Source organism: Panthera uncia (assembly GCF_023721935.1).
Source record: "Panthera uncia isolate 11264 chromosome B3 unlocalized genomic scaffold, Puncia_PCG_1.0 HiC_scaffold_1, whole genome shotgun sequence".
In the NCBI taxonomy this organism is placed as follows: Eukaryota; Metazoa; Chordata; class Mammalia; order Carnivora; family Felidae; genus Panthera; species Panthera uncia.
The window spans coordinates 115,924,035-115,936,126 of NW_026057582.1; positions in this window are offsets into that span (position 1 = coordinate 115,924,035).

The following is a 12,092-nucleotide window of genomic DNA, read 5'->3' on the forward strand; positions in this document are numbered from 1 at the left end:
TCCCCTCATTGGTTTTGGAGGGACATGGAATCCCCTCAAAGGTCTAAGCTAGCTTTCAGTTTTGCTTCCATGGAGTTGGAAGACTTTTTAGGGGCCCTCTGTCTGTTTTTGTGTTTCTCTGTTTTGTTCTGTGGACTTACTGGACGGACGTTATGGGACAGACTCAGACTACCCCTCTACTCACCCTCTTGGCTTAAGCCCTTCCTAGCCCCGCTCCCTCCGGAGCCAAAACCCATTCTTGTTTTGCAGGGGACAAAGAAGAAGAAAAGTCTTACCCAGCCTTCAGCACCCCTCTACCCTGTCCTACAGGGGGGTACTGAAGAAGAATTAATTTTTCCTCCCCCGTATAACCCCTCTAGGATGCCGGAAGAACACCATCCTCCCCCTCCGGGGGAGGCAGATGCTGTTCCGAGAGCGGGAGGCAGAAACGCTCCAGTGGGAAGCCCGCCCTTTACCAGACAAAGTGCTCAGAGGGAGCAATCCACCTCCGCCGCCGACTCCACTATTCTGCCCCTGCGAGCCACCAGACCCCCAGACGCGGAGGGGAATCAACCCCATCACTATTGGCCTTTCGCCACTAGTGACCTCTACAATTGGAAAGCTCAGAATCCTAAGTTTTCCGAGAAACCGGCAGGGCTTATTGATTTATTAGACTCTGTTCTTTTTACCCATCAGCCCACGTGGGACGATTGCCAGCAGCTTTTGCAGGTCCAGTTCACGACTGAAGAAAGAGAAAGAATCCTCAATGAGGCCCGAAAACTAGTTCCGGGCGCAGACGGGAATCCCACCACCAACCAGGCTCAGATAGATGCCTCCTTCCCCTTAACTCTGCCCCAGTGGGATTTCAACACGGCAGAAGGTAAGGAGAGGCTCCGGGTCTACTGCCAGACTCTAATGGGGGGTCTCCGAATGGCTGCTAGAAAGCCAACCAATTTGGCCAAGGTAGGAAATGTACAACAGGGAAAAGATGAATCTCCGGCTGCCTTTTTAGAACGGATCATGGCGGCATTCCGTACCTATACCCCCATGGATCCAGAGGCTCCGGAAAGCAAGGCAGCTGTTATCATGGCCTTTGTAAACCAATCAGCCATAGACATTAGGAGAAAATTACAGAAAATAGATAGACGAGGAGAAAAAAGTCTGCAGGACTTACTGGTGGTAGCCGAAAAGGTATATAATAACCGGGAGCCTCCTGAGGACAAGCAGGCTTGCGCCATGGCGGCTGCCAGCAGTAAGCAGACTCGAGACCTGGCCAGAATACTACTAGCTACCACTGCTGACTTCCCCGAGGAATGAGACTGCCGTCTCCGGCAGCTGGCAGACGACGCAAGGAAAGGTAAAAGAACCACCAAGGGGGGGAAGCAGAGGCTGCAGAAGGATCAGTGCGCATACTGCAAGGAGATAGGGCATTGGGCCCGAGATTGTCCAAAAAGGGCCGGTGGGAAGGGAAGCAAGACTGATCGAGTAAAAGTCCTAGAGCTAGATGAACTAAGTGATTAGGGGAGTCGGGGTTCGGACCCTCTCCCCGAACCCAGGGTAACTCTTAAAGTGGAGGGGACCCCTATTGACTTCCTTGTCGACACCGGAGCACAACATTCGGTCCTCTGCACCCCACAAGGAAAACTAGCCAGCAAGAAGTCCTGGGTACAAGGGGCAACTGGTATGAGCCAGTATTCATGGACTACCCGAAGAACAGTAGATTTGGGAATGGGCCAGGTATCCCACTCCTTTATGGTAATACCAGAATGCCCCTACCCGCTGTTAGGACAGGACTTACTGACCAAGATGGGAGCTCAGATAACTTTCAGACAAGGGGGGCCTCAGGTCACCGATGGCAAGGGCCACCCCATCCAGGTCCTGACCATGAAACTGGAGGATGAATACCTCCTCCACCAGGAGGCGCTCCCGAGAGAGGATAATATAGACAGATGGCTAAAAGAATTCCCCTCGGTTTGGGCAGAGATGGGGGGGATGGGACTAGCCGCTCATAGGACCCCAGTCCTGGTAGAGCTCAAGCCAGGAGAGAGTCCGGTAAGGATCAAACAATACCCCATGTCTCAGGAGGCCTGGAAGGGGATCCAGCCACACATCCGGAGACTACAAAGCCTAGGGGTACTAGTTCCTTGCCAGCCTGCCTGGAATACCCCCTTACTGCCGGTCAAAAAGCCTCACACAAATGACTACCGACCGGTACAAGACCTCCGGGAAGTAAATAAGAGGGTCGCGGACATACACCCAACTGTTCCCAACCCATATACTCTCTTGAGCTCCTTGGCGCCCTCCAGGGTCTGGTATACTGTACTAGATTTAAAGGATGCCTGCTTCAGTCTGCCGCTGGCACCCCAGAGCCAACCCTTGTTCGCCTTTGAGTGGCATGATCCAGAGGAGGGCTACAGTGGGCAACTCACCTGGACACGGCTACCTCAGGGATTCAAAAATTCACCACCATCTTTGACGAGGCACTACACGAGGACCTGGGGAGTACAGAAGGGAGCACCCTGGCCTCACCCTTCTACAGTACGTAGATGACATCCTGATTGCTAACGACATGGCCAAAGACTGTGAGCGAGGGACCCAGGACCTGCTGGCTACCCTGGGGGCCTTAGGGTACCGGGCATCCTTGAAGAAGGCTCAGATATGCAGGGAGAGGGTAAGTTACCTGGGATATATCCTGGAGGGCGGACAGCGGTGGTTAATCAGATGCCAGAAAAAAAACTGTCCTAAAGATCCCTACTCCCACTTCCCGAAGAGAAATGAGGGAATTCCTAGAATCAGCCGGTTACTGCCGCCTCTGGGTTCCAGGTTTTGCTGAGATCGCCAGGCCCCTATATGAAGCTACCAAAGAGGGGAAAACATTTAAATGGGCCGAAAAAGAAGAAACTGCCTTTAATCAGTTAAAAAAGGCCCTCCTAAGTGCCCCAGCCCTGGGCCTACCAGACATTACGAAGCCCTTCCACCTCTTTGTAGATGAACATAAGGGAATAGCAAAAGGGGTTCTAACTCAAGCCTTAGGCCCCTGGAACCGCCCAGTGGCTTACCTGTCTAAGAAACTAGACCCAGTGGCTGCCGGCTGGCCTCCATGCCTAAGAATTATTGCAGCAACAGCACTCCTAGTCAAGGATGCAGACAAACTGACCCTAGGACAGGAGATCTGGATCACGACCCCACACGCCATTGAAGGGGTCCTGAAACAGCCTCCGGATAGATGGATGAGCAATACACCTATGACTCATTACCAGAGCCTCCTACTCAACCCTCCACGAGTGCGGTTCCACCCCAGTGCAGCCCTCAATCCTGCAACCCTGCTGCCCGACCCTGACCTAGGTGCTCCACTACATGACTGTGCGGGAATCCTGGAATAAGTACATGGATTCCCGGACGGACCTGACCGACCGGCCCCTCCCCGATGCCGAGGCTACTTGGTTCACTGATGGCAGCAGCTTTGTGCGAGACGGACACAGGTGTGTGGGTGCAGCGGTGGTCACCGAAACGGACACCATTCTCAGCCTTGACTGTGCCATTGAATTTGCATTGGGCAGAATCATACTGGAACATGTAGACCATGTTTAGGTCAATGAAGGGGTTATTGATGGTGACAATATCTATTTTGCCAGAGTGAAAATCAGCCTTGGTGACTAGGTGCCCAATACAGCCAAACCTGCTTGCTCCAACCTTCACCACCATGTCTTGGGATGTAAGACATGGCAAAACTGCACCAGAAGATGCCACATCTGTTGAACAAGGAGGAGCAAAGAGCTCCTTCTGCTAGTTATTTCTAGTTTTATTCCACTGCAATCAAAAAAGATGTTTTGTATGATTTAAATCTCTTTAAATTCCTGAAGACTTGTTTTGTTGCCTAACATATGGTCTATTCTAGAGAATGTTCCTTATGCACCTTAGAAAAATGTTTATTCTGATGTTGATTGGAGTGTTCCGTATATGTCTTTTAGGTGAAATTGATTTAAAAAATTTACTATAAAGCTATAGTAATCATAACATACAGTAATCATAACAATGTAGTACCGGCATAAAGACAGACGTACAGACCAATGAAATAGAATAGAAAGCCATAAAGAAACCCTCACATATATGGTCAAATTATTTTTGACCAAATAAGGAAATAGAATACTTGAACAATATGTCCTTAGCTTATTAATAATAGTTTTGAAAAGTCTTATTCTGATAATTCCAACATCCCTCCCATATCTGAGTATGGTTCTGATGCTTGCTCTGTCTCTTTAAACTGTTTTTTTGCCTGTTATTGTACTTAAAATTTTTGTTGAAACACATATATTATGTACTGGTGATGCTGGCAGGCTGGCTCCAGAGATCCAGAGAGAGTCCTGCAGGACCAGCCAAGAGGGTCATTGGCTGTGTATAGGATGGAAATCAAACTCAAGTCAGCAGGCAGTAAAAGCAGAGTTTATTGAAGGTATAGAGGGAGTGCAGATACAGAAGGAATGTCTGGGAGACTCAGAAAGGAAAGGAGGGGGTCTTGTCTTTATTTGGGTCTGGGGATTTTTACTGCGGACAGTGGGCTGGTGTCCGTGTCCTCTTAGGCATCCAGGAACTGGTTAGAACAAAGATGAGATCACAGATGTTATTCCTTGGAGTCAGGGGTCTTGGCATTGAGATGTCTAGCTCTGGTGGTCTGGAATACATATATGATAACTTCATCTGATCATTCTTATCTGGTCCTTCCTTAGATGTTATCAGTTCTAGAGAAATCATGAACTCCTTGTCCCTTACAATGCTATTTGCATTACAAGGCATGTGTCATGTGGGGTGGAGGTACAAGTCTTAGCAAGAATAGAAACAGGAAAAGGAGAAAAAGCAGATTTTTCTGGAGTCTTTCAGTTTCTCTATCTTACTGGGTAAAAGGATCTGTGGTAAATAGACTTTTATTGATATGACATTAAATGTAGTGGGGTGGGAAGAATTCCATAGTTCATGAAATTATGATTATGATGAAGAAGCAAAAGGTAAGCTGAGAGCAAAGCACAAGCTAACACCCTGCAACTACCCTCCCACCCAGGTAAGATGTATGTGACATTTGTTAGGCACTCCTGGCTGCCCAAGAATAAAGGAAAAAGGAAAAACAAATGGTCAACTGATAGGATGTGGGTCTTCATCAGTTTGCAACTGTCTTAATGATTTACAAGAAAAAGCAAGCTCCAGAAACCTATAGACTCAATTTCCTGGACCCCTAACATCACCCTCCTGTCCATAGCATAGAAAATCTGACATAGTCTTCATAACCCGGTCCAACTCTTTCTGCCCGCAGGACCTGTCCCTGTGCTATAATCTTTTTTGCACTAAAAATGTCTCAAGAATTTTTTTTTGACCAATCCTCCTAAACCCCCCTTCAAACTATATCAATTAGTTCTCCATTTTCTTCTAGTGAGCCTATGTCCCCGGGCTGTGAACTTCACAAGTGTTTCTCAGTTTTCTCCCCTTTAGGTGGGACAGGATGGCTAGAAGGGGCTGCATTGAGTATTTCCCTTCACTCAGGTTGGTTATGCTTTGATACCCCGCAACCCCCCCGCCCCCCGCCCCCCGCCATGAGTTAGGGTTTGTTGAAATGGTCCTCTTGAGGACAGACTTTGTTAAGAACATACTACTCTGGAATATTTCAAAACAGTTCCTTTTTTCTTCCTCTTGCTGGAAGCACAAGGTGATTTTTCTCCGGTCTTCACTGTGAGAACATAGTAAGACTCCTGGAGATAAAAATTGCAAAATTGTGGATATAAGACAGGCTCCCTCCTGGAATTTTTAAGTCTTAAGCTTATCTACACTGAGGCTCTGGCAGTTCATTAGTTTCAGCTTAGGTTTCCCTACCCTAGTACTAGGTCCCTAAAAGTTTCTGTTCATGGCTTTCTCTTTTGGTAAGTTCTGATTCTTTGTATCCACCTGTCTTATCTCTCTGATTTATGAGTTAGCAATTTGTCCTGTGACCTCACTTCTTTAATGGATCTAAGAACTGTTGATTTTCAGTTCTTGTAGCTTTTTACTTGTTAGGACAGAGTGACAACTTTCAAGCTCCAGATATGCTAGACCAGAAACTGGATCTCCAGAATTTCTCTTTGTCAATATTCTCATTTTGTTCATATAACAATATATCAATGTATGCTTATATTGTGTTTTCTTGATTTTCTTTAGTTCTCTGTATGTGTTCTAATTTAGCTCATCAAGCATATTTGAGGTAGTTGTTTCAAAGTCTTTGTCAAGTAAGTCTGAAACCTGTGTTTCTTTAGAGTCAGTTTCTGGAGATTAATTTTGTTCCTTTGGATGGGTCATGTTTCCCTGCTTCTTTGTATGCCTTGTGATATTCTGTTGAAAATTAAGCATTGAAAAAAAAGGTACCTCTCAGTCTTTGCAGACTGACTCCATGCAGTGGAAGACATTCACTAATCATTGCAAGTGAAGACTTAAGGCATGCATCATTTTTCATTCTTGGGGTGTGTGAATGTCCCCCCCCCCCATACCCTATATACACAGCTGCTTTTAAAATGTCTTGTTTCCCTAAGAGTCTCAACCTCAGGGCTTTAGATGTTCTATTATATTCCTCTATGCATAATTAATCTCTAGGTCTGAAATTCCCTACGGCTCTCCACCATGCTCTGACATCCACCACTGCTTTCATCAGCCTCCAACCTGATATTCATATTAATCCACCATTCCTGTCATCACTGTGAGCCAAGAAAGACAAAAAACAATCTCTCTAAAAACCCCCAGACAAGTCAGAACATTGCAGACAACTCCCACTTTTTTCCTTTCATCCTAAGGGAGGGACCAGAAATTGAGTGGCTTCCTCCTAAATCAGACCGGGTGGTGAGGGGGAGGAAGGGTAGTAGGCAAGGGTGATCAAAAATGCCATGAAATTTTTGTTTGGAATATTTTCAGTATAACTTTTTTTTGTGTGCATTTGTTTGGTTGCTGCAGATTACTAACTGGTTTCTAGAGTACTCACAAAGCTACTTTGGTAAGCTACTGGGTGGCTTATAAATAACTTGATGTTTTTGTGGGAGAACAAGGGTTTAGGGTTTCCTACTCTGTCATCTTGCTCACACCAACCAACACATTATCTTTTCTATGTGGTAAAATTATGTAATCTTGAGATTCATCCATTTTGTGATAATGCTTCCATCATTCTTTCCTTTTTATTAGTGTTATTCCATTGTATGAATATAGCACGATTTATCCATTTTTCCTAGTTATGCACTTTGAGTTGTTTCTAGTTTTTCCTATTATGAATAAAACTCATAAGAATGTTCATGTACAGGGGCACCTGGGTGGGTTAGTCAGTTAAGCATCCAACTCTTGGTTTTGACTCAGATAGTGATCTCATGTTTCATGGGTTCAAGCCCCACATTGGGCTCTGCGCTGATGTGAAACCTGCTCAGGATTCTCTCTCTTCCTCTCTCTCTGCCCCTCCCTCCCTCATCTCAAAAATAAATAAATAAACTTTAAAAACAAAGAATTTTCACGTACAAGTTTTTGTGTAGAGATACATTTTCATTTCTCTTGGGTAAATACATAGAAGTAGAATTATTGTACCATGGTGTACATGTATGTTTTTATAAGAGATATCCAATATGATTTCTTTTTTGAAGTGTCCTGTTTTTATTGGGTTGTCATTTTACTGTTGATTTGTAGGAGTTCTTTGTATACTCTGGATATAACTCCTTTGTCAATTACATGTATAGCAATATTGTCTTCTAGTCTGTGCCTTGGCATTTCATTCTCTTAACATTGCCTTTTGATGGGAAGTTATACAATTTTGATCCAATCAATTTATCATTTTTTCCCTAAAGATATTGATGAAAGAACCTTATCTGTTCTAAGAAGTTTTTGCCTATGTCTACCATAAGATTTTGAAATTATTCTTTTATGTTTTCATCTAGAAGCATTGTATCTATCTTTTAGATTTCACATTTAGATCTATGATGCATATTGAGTTAATTTTTGCATATGGTGTGTGCAAGGGGAAGGTTCAGTTTTCCCCCCACATGGTTATGCAGTTATTTAGCACCCTAAAAAAATCCTGTCTATTTCTTATCTCATTGAATTACTTTGGCACCTTTACTGAATATCAACTGACCATACCGTTGTGGGCTTGTCTTAGTCCATTTGGACTGCTATAACAGAATACCATAAACTGGGTGGCTTATAAACAACAGGATTTTATTTCTCAAAGTTCTGGAGGCTGGGAAGCTCAAGATCAAGGTGCTGACAGATTCAGTGTCTGGTAAGAGCCTACTTCCTGGCTCATAGACCTGTAACCTCACATAGTGGAAGGGATGAAGAACTCTCTGGAGTCTTTTTTCTAAGGACACAAATCCTATTCATGAGGGCTCTACCCTGATGGCCTAATCACCTTCCAAAAGCCACACTTCTAAATCCCAACACATTGGGGATTTGGTTTCAACATATGAATTTTGGAGGGACACAAATATTCAGTCTACAGCAGGACTTATTTCTCACTATTCTGTTTCATTGATCTATTTGTATATCCTCATGCCAAGACCATACTTTTTTTTTTTTGACAAAGAAAGAATAGCATAAATATGTTACAGTAGTTGTATTAAAGTCCTTCCCTACTAACTCCAGTATATCAGTCATGTTGAGATTTATTTCTCTTGGCCTATTTTTTTTCTTGATTAATTTCTTGATTTCTTGTAGGTTTTGTTTGTTTTTTTACTTGTTTTTTGTTTTGCTTTGTTTTGTTGCAGTCTTGGCATTTATGACTATGTGCCAAATATCACAAATGATTCATTGTAAAATTAGAAATATAGGTAAGAAATAAATTTCTCACCATGAGACATTATTTTATAATTAGGATGACCCAGCTATTTGACTATGTGAGTTATGCTGTGTATTACCAATATAATGGAAACTATCATTTGAATGACATTTCAAATCTTTGTATTTTTTTCTAGTAATCAATTTCTGATCATCTTTACTATGGCCGTGTTAATTATATACATACTATATATACAGTATATAATGGATTATAATTCAAAATTATATAAACTGGGCACTTATAGTTTGCTTTTGTTTTTTCCCAATGATTTCCTCGCCCAGATTTCCCGCTGGGTTTTTCTTTATCTTTCTTTCTTTCTTTCTTTAATTAATAAATTTTTAATTTACATCCAAGGTAGTTAGCATATAGTGCAATTATGATTTCAGGAGTAGATTTCGGTGATATATCCCCTGTGTATAACACCCAGTGATCATCTCAAGTGTCTTCCTTAATGCCTCTTACTCATTTAGCCCATCTCCCCATCCACAACCCTTCCAGCAACCTTCAGTTTGATCTCTGTATTTAAGTCTCTTATACTTTTCCCCCTCCTTGTTTCTATATTATTTTTGCTTCATTTCCCATATGTTCCTCTGTTTTATATCTTAAAGTCCTCATATGAGTGAAGTCATATGATATTTGTCTTTCTCTAATTTCGCTTAGCATAATACCCTCTAGTTCCACCCACATAGTTGTAAATGGCAGGTTTTCATTCTTTTTGATTGCCAAGTAATACTCCATTGTGTGTATATGTGTGTATGTGTGTGTGTGTGTATTCTTTATTCATTCATCTGTCAATGGACATTTGGGCTCTTTCCATTCATACTTTGGCTATTGTTGAGCCAAGACCATACTTTTAAATACTGGGATTTTATACAATTGGTATTTTTTCTTCCTTGCATGTTTTATAGAATTCACTGCTGAAGCTATATAGACTTGGAGATTTTCTCTGAGGGAAGGTTTTAAATTACCGATTCAATTATGTTTCTTCTACCAATATGGAACCATTTATATTTTCTATTTTTTTGTCTGTGTCAGTTTTGGAAAACCATGTTTCCAAGAAATTTGTGTTTCTTCTGTATTATTAAATTATTTCCTTGAAGTTTTCATATACTTCTTTTTAATACCTTTTTATTTTTTTATCAGAAACTATTGGTGTTTCCCTTTTTATTTTTGAAGTTGGTAATTTATGTTTTTCTAAAATCAATTTTGCTAGGGTGTAACAATTCTATTAATTTTTTTTTTCTTTCAAGCAAGCTGTATGCCCAATGTGGGACTTGAATGCACACCCCTGAGATCAAGATTTGCACATTCCACTGGCTGAGTCAGCCAGGTGCCCCTCTAAAAGTTTTTTAAAAGTAAGCTTTTTTGTTTGGTCATCTCTCTTCTAGTTCATTGACCTCTGCCCTTATCTTTATTATTTCTTTCATTTTTATTTTCTTTGGATTTCATTTGCTTTTCTTCCCCCTAACTTTTTTGAGGTAGACATTTACATAATTGATTTTAAACCTTTCTTGTTTTATAATATGTGTATTTCATATATAAACTTTACCTCTGAGAATTCATGTAGCTGCATCTTGCAAATTTTAATGTTTTTCATTATTCTGCATATTTAAAATTTCCATGTGATTTCTTATATGATCAAAGGGATATTTACATGTGTATAATTTCATTTTCTAATAGTTGAGCATTTAAAGTTATGATTTTGTTATTCCTTTTTAGTTTAATTCCATGGTGGTCAGAGAAGGTACTATATGATTTCAACCCTTTGAAATCTGTTGAGATTTGTTTTACTTCCTAGCATAGGGTATGTTTTGCGAATATTAAGTATTTGAAAACTTTCATTCTTCTCAGTAGTACCAGGAGGGTTCAGTATAAAGGTTTTGAGCATCTTTTATCGAATGCAATGTATTCTGTATTCTGTATTGTGAAGGTAATATTTAGGTCAAATAGATTAGTTGCTTTATTTATTTATTTATTTATTTATTTATTTAAATATTTGTTTGCTTAAGTAATCTCTATCCCCAATGTGGGACTTGAACTCATGCCCCCAAGACCAAGAGTCACATGCTCTTCCAACAGAGCCAGCCAGGCACCTTCACTAATTGTTTAAAAAATTTTTCTGTATCATTATTTATTTTTGTGTCTGCTTGTTCTGTCAGTTATGAGGAGAGAATTAGGATCTCTAATTATGACTGTATATGTTCATGTTTCTTCTTCTGATTCTATCAATTTTCCCAAGCATTCTAAAACTTATTTGGTGTATACATACTAAAAAAAAGTTTTTTTCTTAATGAGTTGATCTCTTTATCTTTATCAAATGTCCCTTTTTATTTCAGGTGACTCTGTCTTTAAGTCTTTGATATTAACATAGTGATGAAAACTTTTTTATGATTGTTATATAAATGGTAGATTGTTTTCCATCTTTTTAATTTCAACCTCTTTGTCTATTTTAAATAGCATATATTTGGGATTTGTTTTTATTCAGTGTGACAATTTAATTGGAGTGTTTAGTCCATTTACACTTAATGTAATTGACAATATGGTTGGATTTAAGCCTAACAGCTTGCTCTTTGTAACTGCTTATCTTATACACTTTTTGCTTTTTTGCTGCCTTCTTTGGATTGAGCATATTTTAGCATTCTATTTCCTCTCTTGGCTTTTTATATATGCCCAATACACCTTGAATTTGTATTCTATCACTTCATCTACAGTGTAAAACAAAACGAAACAAAACAAAACCCTTTGGAATCTAACTTTGAGACTCAGTCCTGGACAGGGTGAAGTAGTAATCTGATTGAAAATGTGTGGCTGAGAACCAGAAGCTCACTTAAAGCCCATGTTTTGCAGGAGTGTTAGGGAGCTCCAGGAACTTCTATGAAAAATGTTCTCAGAATATTTAAACAACTGGTAGATTCTGGTCTAGTCAGGATCCATTTGCTGTGACTTTTTGCATTATCCAGACAACAGCTGAAAGTAAATCTTTTGTGGTTTTCATAGTTAAGTGGCCAGATTTAGAATACTTGATGCCCATCATTATTGGGCATCCACTAGAACCACAATGTCGGTGGGTGGGGGAAGGGGAAGTGGGTAGGTGGGGTGCGTGGGGTGTTTAGGGCCGTTTTTTCTCCTAAGCATGCTTGTGATACGCTCACTCCATTTACTGTTTCCACATGATTTGTTACTAAATTGGCCTCTGTCAAGATTGTTTTTTGGGAATTGTTCAAGTTTTCTTCTGTCAGCCATTCCCCCCCCCCCCCCCCCCCCCCCCCCCCCCCGCCCCCCCCTCCCC